This window comes from Trachypithecus francoisi, unplaced genomic scaffold (assembly GCF_009764315.1).
Source record: "Trachypithecus francoisi isolate TF-2019V2 unplaced genomic scaffold, Tfra_2.0 Lachesis_group10, whole genome shotgun sequence".
In the NCBI taxonomy this organism is placed as follows: Eukaryota; Metazoa; Chordata; class Mammalia; order Primates; family Cercopithecidae; genus Trachypithecus; species Trachypithecus francoisi.
In genome coordinates, this window is record NW_022681455.1 from 4,986,327 (window position 1) to 4,997,795 (window position 11,469).

At 42.1% G+C, this 11,469-nt stretch overlaps 1 pseudogene across 1 annotated transcript; it reads right to left on the minus strand.

Annotated features, from left to right (window-relative positions):
* Positions 1 to 5,199: 5,199 nt before the first annotated feature.
* Positions 5,200 to 7,003, minus strand: LOC117086660 (annotated as a pseudogene). Its single transcript, XR_004438515.1, has one exon. The product of XR_004438515.1 is annotated as a dimethyladenosine transferase 2, mitochondrial-like (transcript).
* Between the last annotated feature and the right edge of the window lie 4,466 nt (positions 7,004 to 11,469).

Here is an 11,469-nt window from a genome sequence, read left to right on the forward strand (position 1 = left end):
AGTGAAGGTTTTCTTTTTTTTTTTTTTTCTCGTTTACACTTCCTTAGAGTCCCCTTGGGTGTCTCACTCTGTCACCCAGGCTGGAGTGCAGTGGTATGATCTCCACTCTGTAACCTCTGCCTCTCGGGTTCAAGTTATTCTTGTGTCTCAGCCTCCTGAGTAGCTGGGATTACAGGAGTGCGCCATCGTGCCTGGGTAATTTTTGTACTTTTAGTAGAGATGGGGTTTCACTGTGTTGCCCAGGCTGGTCTTGAACTCCTGACCTCAGATGATCTCCCTGCCTCAGCCTCCCAAAGTGCTGGGATTACAGGCATGAGCCACCGTGCCCAGCTATATTACGTTTTTCAATCTACCTGGAATTTATTTGGAGAATTAGAATTCAGAGAGATTCTTCCCACCCCATAGCCAACTAGTTATACCAGTGGTATTTATTAAATGATTCATATTTTCCTGACCAGTTTTGAAAGCCACCTTTATCCCATACTCTTCTGTGTTCTTTTAGGTGATGGCCAATCAGGTGCAACCTCAGGAGGGGACACAGGAGAGGCTCAGAAACAGTTTATAGTCCTTTCAGGTCCCGGAAACAGGAGGCTGGCCATGCAGGTCACTTAATTAATTAAAAAGACAATTAATTAACTGTATTTTTTGATAAGGGATTATTTTACTTTTAACTTCTTAGTGTTTAGTTTTTAATCCTTCATTTCATCTATTTTTCTGATTTTAACTTATTTATCACCTTTAGCTTTTTGTCTCTTTTATCCCAAACCTGATTTACTACAAGTTGTCTATTTTCATGCACAAACTATCACACCATGTGCAGAGGCCTGCCTGTCAGTCAATAGCTCAGTTCTGGCTGAACTGCCACCTTTGTTTCACAATAGTAAAATGATGATTTCACAATTGTTTGAATATCTTACTGCATTTTGCCCTTATTTTATACAAAATAGTGAACAATTCTAAAATAAAAAATGCAATTCTATTTGTATCATAAATAATGAGAGAAATGTAGAAATATTAGCTGCCTCCCAAGCTTTTCACTCACCAGGATTACACTGATCCAATGTATCTTCAATAGCAAAAGTTGAAGGTGGCTAGGAGCTGTGGGGTTGGGATCTGAATCTAACTCCCTGCATGGTGCAAGAACTAAAATCTGAAAAATGACCATTGAAATCCCCAGAGACTCTGGCAACAGGAAGTCTTGTACTGTTTTATTCCCCAGCCACGTTTTTACCACCCAGAGCTCACAGGACTCCCACAAAAAACTCACAAAAATTACAAAGCACTGGAAGAAATGAACACCATGAATAAGATACAAGACCCAGAGATGGAATATTTATGCCATAATTGAGAATGTGATCACCTTTTAATTCTCTGGAAATGGAGGTCTTTTATATGTGTGCATTGCTCAACTTTTTTATAATTAACTCTGGTACTTTTGTACCACCTCCACAATAGCAGGGTGTTTAATACTGATATTTTGCCTTTTTCTTCCTTCTATTCTCCTGGCTTAAAATACTATTATTTTCATTTCTTTATTTCTTCTTCCTCTTCCTTCTTCTCTCTTTTTTTTTTTTTTTTTGAGACAGGGTCTCGCTCTGTTGCCCAGGCTAGTGTGCAGTGGTGTGATAATAGCTCATTGTAGCCTCAAACTCCTGGGCTCAAATGATCCTCCTACTTCAATCTCCCAAGTAGCTAGGACGACATGTGCACACCAACACCCCCAGCTAATTAATATCTATTAATTATATATTTAGATATTAATATCAATACCTATTAACATATTAATAATATATAGACTTATATAGTTATATACATTAACTATGTTTTATATATATTATATAATATATATTATATATTAACTATATAAGTTTATGTATAACTATATAAGTTAATATATATTAACTTACAAAATATAATTAACTTATAAATATGTATTATATTTATAATCTATATTAACTTATAACAGGGTCTCACTGTATTGCCCAGGCTGGTCTCGAACTCCTGGCATCAAGAGATCCTCCCACCTCAGCCTCCCAAAGTGCTGAGAGCCACCATGTCTGGCCTTATTTTCATTTCGTAATAATATCATTTCCCCTGAATTTCTTCCACATCATTGTTTTATTTAATTCACCCTTCCCTTTTAATAAAGGCCCAAGACAGGCGTGACCAAAGAGCTGGTATCAACCAGGCAGCACGGCAGGAAGGGTCAGAAGCCTACCTTGCTCCGAGTTTCGGGTGAGCTGCCATCTGCCTCTTCTACTTAACGCACGTCCTATTTGAGGACAGTTCTCCACCTCCCCAGGATCCAGGCAACTCTCAGGACATAATTTATTTCTCTGTGCAAGTGGCACGTGCATTTCTGGCTCTGTCACGTGACTTCTGGAATTGCAGCCTCATGGGCGAGGCTGCACACTTGGGAATCTGTGATCTCCGATGAATGCAACCATTGGATTAGGAGCAAATCAAAGCCTGCCGCAAGCCAGGAGGGGAAGGGAAGGAGGAGGTCACACTGGCAAGGGCCCTTGGAAGGACTCAAGTGCCGCCGACTGTCCTGTGGTCAAGTGGACCGTGGTGGAGGGGGCTGTGGGCATCCATCATGGACACCGGGTCTGCTGGTTCACAAAGCAGCTTCCCATGAGTCGTTTCCATCCCCGCACCTCCTTCTCAACGGGCACAAGAGGAGTCACTGTGGACACTTTCCCTCAGTACAAAGTCTTCCTGATAGGATTTTTTTTTTTTGAATGGGGCCAGCTGGGCAGCAGCTTTCATTTTTCTTTTTTAGGAAGGCACTGAGCATGGCACAGATGGGCAGGCCATTTCATCCACCGACTAAAGCCTTGGTCCCCATGAAGCATTCTGTGCACTGAGACCCGGCTGACCCTGGGCTTTTCGGATGCAGTGTAGCCCTCAGGGAGGACCTGGTGCTTTTCTGGGGAGACTGGAGTCCCTGGAAGGCACGTTAGCCAACCGCGCATTTCCAGCCCCGCAAGCCTCTCCTGACCCCCATCCTACCTGGCCCCTCCCGCGGGCCTATCCTCCTGGTCTCCTTCCCTTGCTTTGGTTTTCTCACAGCAGTTGTCGCCATGGGATGCTACTTACACCCTAGTGTGGCTGCTTATTCTGGCACAATCTGAACTCCACTGGAAGAAGCTCTTGACCCTGGAACCCAGGCTTGTTCACCTCTGTCTCCCCAGCACTGAGCTTGGCCTGGAGTGATGCTTGTTCAGTGAGCAAGAGGCACTGCTCCTGGTGTGTGTGGCTTCGTCCGCCGACAGATCACACCGTGGACCACAGTGGAGAAGCCATCTCCCGCAACCAGACTCAGCCTTCATCACTGCCCAGCCTGGTGCCACCCAGCGCCTCTCCAGGCTGCCCCCCTTCCCCAGACCCTGGACAGTCCTGTTCATCTCTCTGCTCACCCCCGCATGTTAAGAACCTGACCCAGAAAGTGGGCATGCGTGGTCCCAGGAACTGTCTGGGCACACTAGGCCTCTGGGCGAAGGAGTTGACTTGCCAGGCCGGGGCAGTGGCTCCAGTGGGAGCTGCCTCTCTTGTGGCCTAGAGCCATGCAGTGAGGTTCACGGCTGAGTTCTTCCAGATCTGTTGGCTCCCCAGAGCCTCTCAGCACATCATGGGAGCCCATTCTCAACTTGTGTTTGGCTTTTTGGGGCCTGTTTCTAACAATACATGCTTGTAAGGGACCCAGGTTTTAAAATGTTCTTTATTCCAAAGTCAAGGTTTTTGAAATTTTATCCCATCTGCTGGCTGAAAAAAAAAAAAAAAGGTGGGGGCAGAAATAAGGGTGACAAATGAATCAGCCTTCCCACCTTGCTCAGAAAAGTTGCTATTCCAGCAAGCCCTGAATGGCCAATTAGATGTGATATCTATGTTTGTCTATTTGTCTTTAGTCATCTTATAATTTTATTTTATTTTAAAGATAATTGATATGTTTTATTTTTAGAGCAGTTTTAGGTTTACAGAAAAACTGAGTGGAAGGTTCAGCTTTCCCATACACCCCTCGGCAACCCAAGCTCACTGTTTGCTCTGTTAACAATGAATATGAATGTAATGTATTTGTTACAGCTGATGAGACATTGATACATTCTTTTGTATCATATATTTTTAAATGTAATTAACTTTTTCCTTAAACATTTTTTTATAGAGACGAGGGTCTCACTATATTGGTCAGACTGGTCTTGAACTCTTGGCCTCAAGGCAATCTTCTTGTCTCAGCCTCCCGAAGTGCTAGGACTACAGGGATGAACCATTGTGGCTAGCCTTATTATTATTTTTAGTTGAAACACAATTGTACATATTTATGCAGTACGGTGTGATATTTCAATTCATGTATACAATGTGTAGTGATCAAATCAGGGTAATTAAGCTATCCAGCACCTAACACATTCATTGTTTCTTTGCGTTGGGAACATTAAAACGTGCTCTTCTAGCTGGATACATTATTTTAAACTAAAGTCCACAGTTTACATTAAGGCGTAGTCTTGGTGTTGCACATTCTACAGGTTTTTTTTTTTTTTTTTGAGACAGAGTCTTGTTCTGTCGCCCAGGCTGGAGTGCAGTAGCACAAACTCAGCTCACTGCAGGCTCCGCCTCCCAGGTTCACGCCATTCTCCTGCCTCAGCCTCCTGAGCAGCTGGGACTACAGGCGCCCTCCACCACGCCCGGCTAATTTTTTTGTATTTTTAGTAGAGACGGGGTTTCACCGAGTTAGCCAGGATGGTCTCGATCTCCTGACCTCATAATCTGCCCGCCTTGGACTCCCAAAGTGCTGAGATTACAGGTGTGAGCCATCGTGCCTGGCCCATTCTACGGGTTTTAATAATGTTATGTATCCACCATTACAGTGTCATGTAGAATAGTTTCACTGCCCTAAAACCTCTGAGGTCTGCCTACTCACCCCCTCTCCCCTAAACCATGGCAACCACTGCTCTTCCTATCTCCAAGTTTTGCCTTTTCCAGAATATCATAGTTAGAATCATACAGTATATAGTCTTTTCAAGCTTCTTTCACTTAGTCATATGCACTTCAGTTTTCTCTCTTTTTGTGGCTTGACAGTGTGTTCCTCTTTACTGCTGAATAATATTCCATTGTCTAGATATACTACAGTTTATTCATGCATTCACCTACTGAAGGACATCTTCGTTGCGTCCAAGCTTTGGCTTTAAATTTATTTATTTATTTTTATTTAAAATATTTTAATTTCTAAAAGAGTTTAAATCATATTAAAATTTAAACAATTTCATTGTACAGTACTTGACAATACATTTCAACCAACTGAAATGCAAAACAAATCAGTAAATCAGTTTTGTTTACTTTCTAAGCTTGATAATAAACAGACTCTTGCTCCTCAAGAAGATACAAAAATCAGCAACAGTGAAAGTGAAATATTTAAATAGGAATCTGAAACAAAATGAATCTAATCTGATCAAATCCACAATTAACTGAAGTTTTCATTTTATTCAATTGTGAATAAAATAGCAGCCACTATTTCATCCAATATGCCAATGATATCAACTAAATGATCTACCTGGCATGTGCAAAACAAGAACAGTTATCTTCTGCTGAAAGGATGTGGGCTTTCAAATTTGGTTTTCATGTCATAGTTTCCAAATAAATAAACTGCTCCACCAAAAACAACAGTCTAGGAGCTACATACCTTCCAGGGTTTCATCATATAGCCATTTATAAGCCCAATCTTTGGAACACTCTGTAGTTTCAAAAAGGTTTTTGAAGTCTTGAGGGTACACGTTAGTTATCTTCTCTTCTTCCTTTTTTCCTATTTGCATCAATATATCCATTGCATCAAGTGGAGTCAGTGAACGTAAGTGGTCTATTGGATTGGCACTGCGCCTCACAAAACAGTGCTTTAACATGTGAAAAAAGATATTATAGTGAATAAGTCTTAAGTTCTTGGTAAATCAATTTCCACAAGGAGTCATTCAAATAAGATACAGATTGTGTTGTAATAGTCTAATAATTCCCTACGCTTTTAGTTTTCCAGCTGCCCATTTCAGGTGTATACATCAAATGATGACCAAGGCTCCGTGTGCAGAACCTTAATCTCACAAACTGCTTGCCAGATAACACTTCATACATGAGACAAGTCTGGATTTCAGGGATCTGCCATTAGTTTCTGGAATTCTTTTTCACCAATAAAGATATTTCGTTCTATTCGTCCAAATTTATATATAGAAGTACAGGAATACAAGTCATACGCAGGTTTCCAAAGCGCCCTTTCTTCACCTCTACTTGGGAACATTCCAGTTACTTTTAAAGGGATGCCTGCTGTCCAAGGAACTGCTTCTATTCCCAAATTCTGAAACAGCCCTTGAGAAGCCATAGCAGGTGGTTTTATTACTCCACCGCTTCTAGGATCTATTTTAAAGAAGTCGCAGTGACTCACTTGTAGTTTTCCATCCAGACTTTTTCCTAAGGACTCCAAATGTGCAATAAAAGTTCTGTCACTTTCAAGGGCAACCACTTTGGCATCAACTTCAAGTAATGCCTGAGTCAGGATTCCAGGACCTGGATTGCACTGCAGCAATAGGTGTGGAGGTCTATTTTGTTTTCTCCATATGATTTGCGACCTTTGTCGCTGCCCACAGCGGGTAGCGCCAGGGTCTCAGCCAATCTCCGATTGGTTACGTAACGCTTAAAGTCTAAGCTGGACTTAGACATCTTCCTTGGCGTGTTCCTGAAATCCGGATCGGGCCACAGCTGCGGAGAGGAGTCAGACAGGCCACGGCGGTTCCTCGCCCGCAAGTGCTTTCGCGTCGCCGCTCCAGACCCTCAAATGCAAAAGCGACCAGCGCTCCCCAAGACGGACAGCCTCAGCCTAGAAGGAAGCCCGGCCACTGGGATCCACATGTCCTTGTCTCTCAGGCCCTCTCCAAGGGTTACCCAGGGTTGCCACTACAGTGAACTCCTAAATTTATTTTTAATTATATCATTGAAACATACATATGTGCACTTGGAGGAAAAATTAAAGCGATACAGACAAAAGTATTATTTTCTTGCTACTACTCCACCTCTTCCAAGTTCACCACATTCCCCATGTGCATCTTTCTAGATCCTTCCTAAGCATTTATAGATATTTATGTACACAGAGTACGTTAATTATCTATGGCTGTGTAACAGATTACCTCAAACTTAGTATGTCTTTAGTTAGCAACAGTAAATATTTACAATTGTACAGCTTCTGAGGGTTAGGGAATTGGGGAATGTTTTATTAGGGTGGTTCTGGCTCAGTTTCTCATGAGGTTGCAATGAACCTGTCAGCCAGGGCTACAGCCATCAGAGTCTTAAATCTGCTTCCAAGGAGGTTAACTCACATGGCTGGCAAATTGATGCTGGTTGCTCTGAAGGGCTGCTTGAGTGTTCTCACAACATGGTGGCCAGCTTCCTCAAAGCAGGGGAGAGCTGGGGGAGTGCTCAGCTCTTTTGTGACTCAGCCTTGGAAGTTACACATTACCACTTGTGCAGCCTCCTGTTGGTGACATGGGCTATGGGAGAGGTGTGAACACCAGGAGGCAAGGCTTGGCGACTGTTTTATAAAGACTGACTACCATGTAGAGAAACTGATGGATTTTTTTGTAGTTTTTGTGGCAAGCTTTACATTTGGGAAAAGGAAAAGTTACAAATCTTAATCGTTTTCAAGCTTTACTGATACACACAAAGCAAGCAGTATTAAAACAAATCCCATGCCAGTTTGTAGCAAACAATCTGTGTTGAGGAATTTTAGCCATCATAGTAGTGAAAAAATGATTACATATATAGTGTGATGATTTAAACTTTGTGAGAACTGATGTGTTAAGGCTTGGATATGGGAAGATTGCAGGAATAAATTAACTTTCACATACTTAAAATCTCCTCATAAGAACACCCTACATTCATCACAGTGCTGAAGGTGCTATGGAAAGCACATGCCTACGGAAAACAGGCTCTAAGTTTTATTTTTCCTTTAAAAAGGCAACCCTCTTGCCCCCACTCTGATTTATTTTAGGTTTGGGCTCATTCATTTGGACCTGGGTGGTTGGGTTTCTCCTATTTACAAACAGGTGTTTGCCTTACAATTCTGTTGTGTATTCACCATCACACTGCATGAGGTCAAAGTAGAGGTCTGTTGGGAAATGCAACGTCAAACATCGTCCGCTGGGGAGCAGAGCAAAGGTAAACATGGTGAAAGGTCCTGCAGCAGCAGCCAGCCAGACACAGTCAAGACTTGCCTGGGATCATAAACGCCTCCTGCCAGCGCGCCAGCCCCTCACCCCACACGGAACCATGGGCCACTGTTTACTGTCCTGACTTCACAGTGCCATGACTACTGATCACGGGTGAGCGCAAACATAAGAGTACAACAGTGTGATGGTCCAGAAGAAAACTCACATCAAAACACCTGTTGGTATCTTCTGACGTCCTAGGTTCAAATGTCCCATGACCTTGGGGCTTGGCTCTTCCATGCCGCAGCCCTTCCAAACAGCACACTCAGGGCCCACTGCATGCTGTCTCTGCTGCAGACCCTGTGCACGTTACTTAATCCCACTGGAGAGGGGACACTGGAACAGAGAGAAAGTAGAGGAGGGGAGTCTGGGGAAAACAATTAGTCAATCGGTATGTATACATATGTAACAAACCTGCACGTTGTGCACATATACCCTAGAACTTAAAGTATTAATAATAATAAAAAGGAATTTTAAAAAATGAGTTATCCATTTGTAAACTGCTGATGTCTTTGGGCATCATGCCTGTAAACTTTTTGCAAAGCATCAGTGATGTGATCAGTCTTCCAGCCAAACCTCACCGTAAGTTTCATGTTTCTTCTTGCTGCAATTTTAGCAGGATTCATGTTTCTCTGATGGGGGGTCTTTTCAAACTGATGTCTTATCCTTCGTGGAGCCTCAACCTAGATCCTGTTCAGACATGCTACAACAAGTTAGTACAAGTTTATTTGGTGCAAAAAAAAGGAAAATTCATGCATAGTTTTTAAATAATATGCATTTTTCATGAACTTTTTGAAGACCCATTGTATACTTAAGCTGCTCCTCATGGAAGAGCTTCCATATCAAAGGCAATAAGGCAGCATCTCAACCATTTTGTTCTAAGGATTTCTTTTCACTCTTCAAAGTTGTTAAGGATCCCAAGACCAGCAGTTTATTTGAGTTATATCTACTAATGCGTACTCTGTTAGAAATTAAAACTCAGATATTGTAAAGATATTTGTTAAAAAACAAAAGTAATAAACATCTACATGTTAACATAAAAAAACTAGTCAGTCGGTTCATATCTAATGAGTACTTACGATATCCAAAGTTTTACATTTTCCACAATACATACATCATCAGCTACACTATATATACACACACATATATATACACACACATATACATATATACATACATATATACACATATATATGCACACATATATATACATATACACACACACACATATATATATATGGGTTTTTTTTTGGAGGGGTTTTTTTTTGTTTGTTTTATTTTGAGACGGAGTCTTGCTCTGTCACCAGGCTGGAATGCAGTAGCACAAACTCAGCTCACTGCAGGCTCCGCCTCCCGGGTTCAAGCAACTCCTTTGCCTCAGCCTCCCAAGTAGCTGGGACTACAGGCACACGCCACCACGCCTGGCTAATTTTTTGTATTTTAGTAGAGATAGGGTTTCACCATGTTGGCCAGGCTGGTCTCGATCTCCTGACCTCATGATCTGCCCGCCTCGGGCTCCCAAAGTGCTGGGATTACAGGTGTGAGCCACCGTGCCCGGCCTACACTATGTATTTTATGTATTTATTTGTATATTGTTTGTCTCCCTTTCCCAGACAATAGAATATGAACTCCCCAAAGGGAGGGATTTGTATCTGTTTTATTTACTGCTGTGTCCCCAGCACCTAGAAGCATGTCACACAGCCAGCATGCAATAACTATGAGTTGAGTTAATGAATGGAAGCACCGTGCTGACATGTAATCACAGCAAACAATTAGTGTGCACCAACACATTCTAGGCTTAGCAATTTGCATGAATTTTCCTGTTTCAATGTTCATAATGGAGCAACACTACGACGCAGGCTCTAACATTATCCCATTTTACAGATGAGGAAACTGCAGCTCAGAAAGGCCATATAACTTGCAGAAACAGTGGCACTGGGGTTTAATCCCAGGTGTTCTGTCTTCTAGGTCTTTAGTTCAGACCAAGCCTCCAAAGCCACACTCTAGGAAAGTTACAAAGACCAATTAGACACAGTCCCTGTTTTGCAAGCAGAATATGCTAGTTGGAGATAAAATCTGAAAGTAAGTCAGAACCAACCAGGGCAGTAGTGGTATGAAGTGTGATGGAGGGTGCAGGAGTGAAAATGGGCGGGCAGAAAAAGATAAACAGCAAGATGTTTAATAACAGTTTTATTGCTAGATGGTGAAAGTATAAATGTTTAATGTTTTTATTTCCTACTTTATCTTATGTTTTCTAATTTTTCCATAATAAACAAGTATTGATTGTTTGTAATAAGTATTGTAATTATTATAAGTATTGTCATAAAGAAAAAATATATTTATCTTAAGAAATTTTCTCTTGAAAATTTAAAACAGGCTGGGCACAGTGGCTTGCACCTGTAATCCCAGCACTTTGAGAGGCTGAGAGGGGAGGATTGCTGGAGGCCAGCAGTTCAAAACTAACCTGGTCAGCATAACGATACACAATCTACACCAAAGGAAAAAGAAATTACCTGGGCATGGTGGTGCATGTCTGTAGTCCCAGCTACTTGGGATGCTGAGGTGGAGGATTGTTTGAGCCCAGGAATTCAAGGCTGCAGTGAGCCATGATCGCACCACTGCACTCCAGCCTGGGTGACAGAGCAACACCCTGTCTCAAAAAGAAAAGAAAAGGTTTAAAATACATTTCCTGTTGGGCACGGTGGCTCATGCCTGTAATCCCAGCACTTTAAGAGGCTGAGGTGGGCGGATCATGAGGTCAGGAGATCAAACCAGCCTGGCCAACAAGGTGAAACCCTGTCTCTACTAACAATACAAAATTTAGCTGGGCATGGTAGCAGGCACCTGTAATCCCAGCTACTCGGGAAGCTGAGGCAGGAGAATGGTTTGAACCCAGGAGGCAGAGGTTGCAGTAAGCTGAGATCTTGCCATTGCATTCCAGCCTGGGTGACAGGGTAAGAATCTGTCTCAAAAAAATAAAATAAAAAGTTTCTGAGGTAAGTGTCTAAGACAAGCTTCTCTCCTATCTTTCCATTTTCCCTCCCTCAAAGTGAACAGTATTACTAGTTTTTGGATAACCTTTCAATGATGGTCTGTACATAAAAGTCATATACAATTATAGCTATTTAAAAATTTTTTTAAACCACACTAAATTCAACTTTAACCCAAGGGCTGGCTGCTTAGGAAGAAAATGTATCTTAGGTTACTTTTCAACCACCTCCAGCAAGCAGGG